General features: G+C 71.4%; 1 long non-coding RNA gene across 1 annotated transcript; it reads right to left on the bottom strand.

The window, feature by feature from the left end:
* Positions 1–416: 416 nt before the first annotated feature.
* Positions 417–2,330, bottom strand: LOC140264854 (uncharacterized). The gene is made up of 3 exons (XR_011906125.1): positions 2,191–2,330; positions 1,100–1,686; positions 417–931 (listed from the first exon to the last, which is right to left on the bottom strand). It is a non-coding gene; the product is annotated as an uncharacterized lncRNA (long non-coding RNA).
* Between the last annotated feature and the right edge of the window lie 5,170 nt (positions 2,331–7,500).

The raw sequence follows: 7,500 nt of genomic DNA, 5'->3' as shown, positions 1-7,500 counted from the left end.
CGAGAGCTTCCCGTTGCGGAAGGGGGGGGGGGGGGGGGGGGGGGGGCGCCTCCGGTCTGAGGCGGGTGCGGCGGGGCCTTGACGATCGCTAGGCTCAGGTCTAGCTGCCGTGCTTGGAATGCCCTTCCTTGGCAGGAAGCAGAGGGTGGTTTCGGTGAGCGAGCGAGCGGAGGCGGCAGCAGCTCGCCCGCGTCCTCAGGACCTCGGGGCCGATCTCGGGCCGGCCTTTGGGAAGGAAACCGGCTCTGAACCGGCTCGCGATGGACTCCGCCCGAGCGAGCGGGGCCCCCGCACGGGCGCCGGTTAACCGGCCGGCGGCTCTCCGGACCGGTCGAAGGGCTCTCGACCGGCTCCGAAGGGGGAAGCCGGAGGGGAATCCGGTGTGACGGCGGAAGGCGGAAGGACACGAGGACGGCAACGGATATCCAAACGTTTATTGAGGAGGAAAAACTCACCGATGCGGACGCCTTCGCCGGGAAGGAACGCCGAGGCCGTCTCCGCCGGGGAGCCGTCTCCGAGAGATGCTGCGCCGCCTCGGCGGCGCTCGGCCCTTCGAGGAGGTCCGGAGGAAGCGGAGTCGAGCTCCACCCGTTTCCGGGAGCGCGGCGTCGCGGTTTCGCGGCGTCGCTCTCGATATTCTACGTCGCGACGTCGCGCGCGCTACGCGTCTACGTATCCCAGGGGACGTCGCGGCCAGAGATAGCTCGCGGGAGGAGGATTATCTCGCTCCCAGGCTGGACTTCTCTCTCTCTCTCTCTCCCCCTCTCTCTCTGACTCTCGGGGCGCGAGGAGCGCTCCGGCCGCGTCCGTCGCCTGGAGTTCACAGCAGGCCTCTGGGTTTTCGGGGACTCTCTCTCTCTCTGTTTCGTTCGACGGACGAGCCTCGACGAGATCGTATTCTACGACGTTACCTCGTGCTCCGACACCGTATCTAGTAAAAGAAGTTTTCCCCCTTAGATTGCTGCCGCTGTTCTTTCCGCCCCCCTTTTTCCCCTCCCTTTCCGGGCCGGGGGCCCGACGGGGCGGCGGCGGCGGCGGCCCCCGTCGCGGGCACGGGTAAATCTAGGTGACCCGTGACACGCGGCGAAACGACTCTCACCTGTGCTCCCGCAGCTGACCCGACGCTCGCCTCGGCCGATCCGTCAGAGGTCCGGCGCCGCGGCGACCCGTTCCCCGTACAGACGGAGAAGGGCTGAGGGATGCCGTCGCCGCGGGTAAACGGCGGCGAAAGCCTCCGAGTCGTCCCGTCGGAGCGCGCGAGGATTCGTCGGAGAAGGTCTCGTCGCCGGTACCCCGCGCTAGGCCTTCTCGCGTACCTCCTGGGGGCGACCGCGCCTGCTGCCGCCCTCGGGCGCCCGTAGGCCGGTGCGCGTCGCGTGGGAAAGAAAGGGGACGAGTCAAGAAAAATCCGCGGAGAGCGTCCTTTCGCACGGGCCGCTTCTGCCGAGCGAGCCCCCGTTCCCCCCCCCCCCCCTTCGCGTCCTCCCCCACCCGGAAACGCCTCCGCCTCCGTGGCCGCGGGGTCCGAGGCGGGAACCGCCTCCGCCGCGGCCAGAGCTCCGGCAGAAGAGGAACAAAGTCCCCTCTGTCCCGACCTACCGTCCAGCGAAATCGCAGCCGAGGGAACGGGCTCGGCGGAATCGGCGGGGAACAGAAGACCCCGTTTACCTCGACTCTAGTCCGGCGCTGCGAAGAGACGGGAGAGGTGCAGGATAAGTGGGAGGCCCACCCCCCCTCGGCGCTTCGGGCGGGAGACCCCCGCCGCGCCGCGGCCCGGCTGCCGGTGAAATCAGATCGATTTTTCGATTTTTTTTTTTTTTTATTTATTTTTTTTTTTTGTCCACCACGGTCTCCACTGGCGCGTGCTCTCTCTCTCGCTCTCTCTCGCTCTCTCTCGCTCTCTCTCCCCCCCCCCACCCGCCATCCTTCTTTTACCCGGTCTCCAACCAGCGCCCCCCCACCCCGCACCCCCCCACGCCGGCCGAGAGAGCCGCGGGACTTTTTACAGTTTCCCATTTATCCTTCCAACCCCCCCCACCCCCCGGCACCCTCGGCACGAGCCCGGGGACCGGAAGAGTCGAACGAGCGCGACTCGGCAACGGCGGCGCCCGCGCCCCCGCCCGCGCCCGCGCCCCCGCCCGCGCCCGCGCCCCCGCCCCCGCGGCCACCCCGCGCCTTCCGCCGGCCCACCTCTCTGCCGACCGCTGCCGTCTACCCGCTGTTCTTCCATCCTTACCCCGCCGAGGCGAGCGACCGCGCGCCGTCCGGGCCGACCGCCGTCCCGGATTTCCGGCAGACCGGCCGGAATTCCATCACCAACGGCCCTCCCGGTGGGCGCGGCCCCGGCTCGCGCACGCGCGCTTCCTCCGGGTGGGCCGGGCCGCATCCGAGCCTGTCCGGCAGCGACCTCTAGAGTCCGGGGCGGAGCCGGGTAGACCGTGGCGACCGAATCGAGCGGCACGGGCAGCGCCCCCTAGCCACCGCCGCCGAGCCCGTGCCGCTCGGAGCCGGGTAGACAGTGCCGACCCAGTCGAGTCGCACGGGCAGCGACCCCTAGCCGCCGCCGCCGCCGAGCCCGAGTGCCGCTCGGACCCGGGTAGACCCTGCCGACCTAGTCGAGTCGCACGGGCAGCGCCCCCTGGCCTGCGCCGCCGTGCCCGAGTGCCGCTGTTAACCGGGTAGACCCTGCCGACCTAGTCGAGTCGCACGGGCAGCGCCCCCTAGCCTGCGCCGTCGTGCCCGAGTGCCGCTGTTAACCGGGTAGACCTTGCCGACCTAGTCGAGCCGCACGGGCAGCGCCCCCTGGCCTGCGCCGCCGTGCCCGAGTGCCGCTCGGACCCGGGTAGACCCTGCCGACCTAGTCGAGTCGCACGGGCAGCGCCCCCTAGCCTGCGCCGTCGTGCCCGAGTGCCGCCGTTAACCGGGTAGACCGTGGCGACCTAGTCGAGCCGCACGGGCAGCGCCCCCTGGCCTGCGCCGCCGTGCCCGAGTGCCGCTCGGACCCGGGTAGACCCTGCCGACCTAGTCGAGTCGCACGGGCAGCGCCCCCTAGCCTGCGCCGCAGTGCCCGAGTGCCGCTGTTAACCGGATAGACCTTGCCGACCTACTCGAGCCGCACGGGCAGCGCCCCCTGGCCTGCGCCGCCGTGCCCGAGTGCCGCTGTTAACCGGGTAGACCCTGCCGACCTAGTCGAGTCGCACGGGCAGCGCCCCCTAGCCTGCGCCGTCGTGCCCGAGTGCCGCTGTTAACCGGGTAGACCTTGCCGACCTGGTCGAGCCGCAGGGGCAGCGCCCCCTGGCCTGCGCCGCCGAGCCCGAGTGCCGCTCGGACCCGGGTAGACCCTGCCGACCTAGTCGAGTCGCACGGGCAGCGCCCCCTAGCCTGCGCCGTCGTGCCCGAGTGCCGCTGTTAACCGGGTAGACCTTGCCGACCTGGTCGAGCCGCACGGGCAGCGCCCCCTAGCCTGCGCCGTCGTGCCCGAGTGCCGCTGTTAACCGGGTAGACCTTGCCGACCTAGTCGAGCCGCACGGGCAGCGCCCCCTGGCCTGCGCCGCCGTGCCCGAGTGCCGCTGTTAACCGGGTAGACCCTGCCGACCAAGTCGAGTCGCACGGGCAGCGCCCCCTAGCCTGCGCCGTCGTGTCCGAGTGCCGCTGTTAACCGGGTAGACCTTGCCGACCTACTCGAGCCGCACGGGCAGCGCCCCCTGGCCTGCGCCGCCGTGCCCGAGTGCCGCTCGGACCCGGGTAGACCCTGCCGACCTAGTCGAGTCGCACGGGCAGCGCCCCCTGGCCTGCGCCGCCGAGCCCGTGCCGCTCGGACCCGGGTAGACCGTGCCGACCTGGTCGAGCCGCACGGGCAGCGCCCCCTGGCCCGCGCCGCCGAGCCCGAGTGCCCCTCGAAACCGGGTAGAACCTTCCGACCGACTCGAGTCGCACATGCATCGACCCCTAATTTCCGCCGCCGTGCCCGAAAGCAGCTCGTAACCAGGTAGACCCTGCCCACCTACTCGAGTCGCAAGGGCAGCGAACCCTTGCTGCCGCCGCCGAGCACGAGTGTTGATCTGAGCCGGGTAGACAGTGCCGACCGACTAGAGCCACACGAAGAGCGCCCCCTAGCCTGCGCCGCCGTGCCCGAGTGCCGCTGTTAACCGGGTAGACCCTGCCGACCTAGTCGAGTCGCACGGGCAGCGCCCCCTAGCCTGCGCCGTCGTGCCCGAGTGCCGCTGTTAACCGGGTAGACCTTGCCGACCTAGTCGAGCCGCACGGGCAGCGCCCCCTGGCCTGCGCCGCCGTGCCCGAGTGCCGCTCGGACCCGGGTAGACCCTGCCGACCTAGTCGAGTCGCACGGGCAGCGCCCCCTAGCCTGCGCCGCCGAGACCGAGTGCCGCTCGGACCCGGGTAGACCCTGCCGACCTAGTCGAGCCGCACGGGCAGCGCCCCCTGGCCTGCGCCGCCGTGCCCGAGTGCCGCTCGGACTCGGGTAGACCTCGCCGACCTAGTCGAGCCGCACGGGCAGCGCCCCCTGGCCTGCGCCGCCGAGCCCGAGTGCCGCTGGGACCCGGGTAGACCGTGCCGACCTGGTCGAGCCGCACGGGCAGCGCCCCCTGGCCCGCGCCGCCGAGCCCGAGTGCCCCTCGAAACCGGGTAGAACCTTCCGACCGACTCGAGTCGCACATGCATCGACCCCTAATTTCCGCCGCCGTGCCCGAAAGCAGCTCGTAACCAGGTAGACCCTGCCCACCTACTCGAGTCGCAAGGGCAGCGAACCCTTGCTGCCGCCGCCGAGCACGAGTGTTGATCTGAGCCGGGTAGACAGTGCCGACCGACTCGAGCCACACGAAGAGCGCCCCCTAGCCTGCGCCGTCGTGCCCGAGTGCCGCTGTTAACCGGGTAGACCTTGCCGACCTAGTCGAGCCGCACGGGCAGCGCCCCCTGGCCTGCGCCGCCGTGCCCGAGTGCCGCTCGGACTCGGGTAGACCTCGCCGACCTAGTCGAGCCGCACGGGCAGCGCCCCCTGGCCTGCGCCGCCGAGCCCGAGTGCCGCTGGGACCCGGGTAGACCGTGCCGACCTGGTCGAGCCGCACGGGCAGCGCCCCCTGGCCCGCGCCGCCGAGCCCGAGTGCCCCTCGAAACCGGGTAGAACCTTCCGACCGACTCGAGTCGCACATGCATCGACCCCTAATTTCCGCCGCCGTGCCCGAAAGCAGCTCGTAACCAGGTAGACCCTGCCCACCTACTCGAGTCGCAAGGGCAGCGCCCCCTGGCCTCCGCCGCCGAGCCCGAGTGCCGCTGTTAACCGGGTAGACCGTGCCGACCTAGTCGAGTCGCACGGGCAGCGCCCCCTGGCCTGGGCCGCCGAGCCCGAGTGCCTCTCGGACCCGGGTAGACCCTGCCGACCTAGTCGAGTCGCACGGGCAGCGCCCCCTAGCCTGCGCCGCCGTGCCCGAGTGCCGCTGTTAACCGGGTAGACCCTGCCGACCTAGTCGAGTCGCACGGGCATCGCCCCCTAGCCTGCGCCGCCGAGACAGAGTGCCGCTCGGACCCGGGTAGACCCTGCCGACCTAGTCGAGCCGCGCGGGCAGCGCCCCCTGGCCTGCGCCGCCGAGCCCGAGTGCCGCTCGGACCCGGGTAGACCGTGCCGACCTGGTCGAGCCGCACGGGCAGGGCCCCCCGGCCTGCGCCGCCGAGCCCGAGTGCCGCTCGGACCCGGGTAGACCTCGCCGACCTGGTCGAGCCGCACGGGCAGCGCCCCCTGGCCCGCGCCGCCGAGCCCGAGTGCCCCTCGAAACCGGGTAGAACCTTCCGACCGACTCGAGTCGCACATGCATCGACCCCTAATTTCCGCCGCCGTGCCCGAAAGCAGCTCGTAACCAGGTAGACCCTGCCCACCTACTCGAGTCGCAAGGGCAGCGAACCCTTGCTGCCGCCGCCGAGCACGAGTGTTGATCTGAGCCGGGTAGACAGTACCGACCGACTCGAGCCACACGAAGAGCGACCCTTAGCCGCCGCCGCCGAGCCCGAGTGCCACTGGTTACCGGGTAGACCCTGCTGACCGACTCGAGTCGCACGGGCAGCGACCCCAAGCCGCCGCCGCTGAGCCCGAAAGCCGCTCGTAACCGGGTAGACCCCTGCTGACCTAGTCGAGTTGCACGGGCAGCAACGCCTAGCCGCCACCGCCCTGCCCGAAAGCCACTGGTAACCAGGCAGACCCTGCCGACCGACTTGAGTCGCACTGGCAGCGACCCCTAGCCGCCGCTGCCGAGCCCGAGTGCCACTCGTAACCGAGTAGACCCTTCCGACCGACTCGAGCCACAGGTGCAGCAACGCCTAGCCGCCGACGCTGAGCTCGAAAGCCGCTAATTACGAGGTAGACCCTGCCGACCGACTCGAGCCGCACGTGCAGTGACCTATTGCCGCCGCTGCCGAGCCCGAGTGCCGCTCGTAACCGGGAAGACCCTGCCGACCGACTCGAGCCGCACTGACAGCGACCCCTAGCCGCCGCCGCCGAGCCCGAGTGCCGCTGTTAACCGGGTAGACCTTGCCGACCGGCTCGAGACGGATGGGCAGCGACCCTCGGGCGCTGCCGCGGAACGTGCGAGCCGAACGCAGTGCACCGAGACCGTGCGTACTACGCTCCGATCGGCTCGGTCATTCCGCGGCGGAGGACAGTTGGTTGCATTCGCGCAGGCTCGGGTGCGCCGGCACGGTCCAACCTATCTCGGCGGGCTCCGCTCCACTCGATCGTTCCCCGGCAGAAGCCGGTTGTCGCTTCTGTGGCGGCTCGCGTGCGCCGGCACGGTTTCCCCGGCCCCGGCGGGCTCCGGTCCGCTCCGTGCTTCTGCGGCGGCAGACGGGCGTCTCAGCCGCGCCGGCTCGCGTGCGGCGGCACGGTGCAACCTATCTCGGCGGGCTCCACTCCACTCGATCGTTCCGCGGCATAAGCCAGGTGTCGCTTCCGTGGCGTCTCGGGTGCGCCGGCACGGTCTACCCGGCTCCGAGCGGCACTCGGGCTCGGCGGCGGCGGCTAGGGGTCGCTGCCCGTGCGGCTCGACCAGGTCGGCACGGTCTACCCGGCTCCGAGCGGCACTCGGGCTCGGCGGCTAGGGGTCGCTGCCCGTGCGGCTCGAGTCGGTCGCCACGGTCTACCCGGGTCCGAGCGGCACTCGGGCTCGGCGGCGGCGGCTAGGGGTCGCTGCCCGTGCCGCTCGAGTCGGTCGCCACGGTCTACCCGGGTCCGAGCGGCACTCGGGCTCGGCGGCGGCTGCTAGGGGTCGCTGCCCGTGCGGCTCGAGTCGGTCGCCACGGTCTACCCGGGTCCGACCGGCACTCGGGCTCGGCGGCGGCGGCTAGGGGTCGCTGCCCGTGCGGCTCGAGTCGGTCGCCACGGTCTACCCGGGTCCGAGCGGCACTCGGGCTCGGCGGCGGCGGCTAGGGGTCGCTGCCCCTGCGGCTCTATTGTAATCGCTAGGTCTACCCGCTTTTGGCGGGCCTTCGCCGCTC

This window comes from Excalfactoria chinensis, unplaced genomic scaffold (assembly GCF_039878825.1).
Source record: "Excalfactoria chinensis isolate bCotChi1 unplaced genomic scaffold, bCotChi1.hap2 Scaffold_328, whole genome shotgun sequence".
NCBI classification, from domain to species: Eukaryota; Metazoa; Chordata; class Aves; order Galliformes; family Phasianidae; genus Excalfactoria; species Excalfactoria chinensis.
This window is presented reverse-complemented; position numbering and strand designations above follow the sequence as displayed.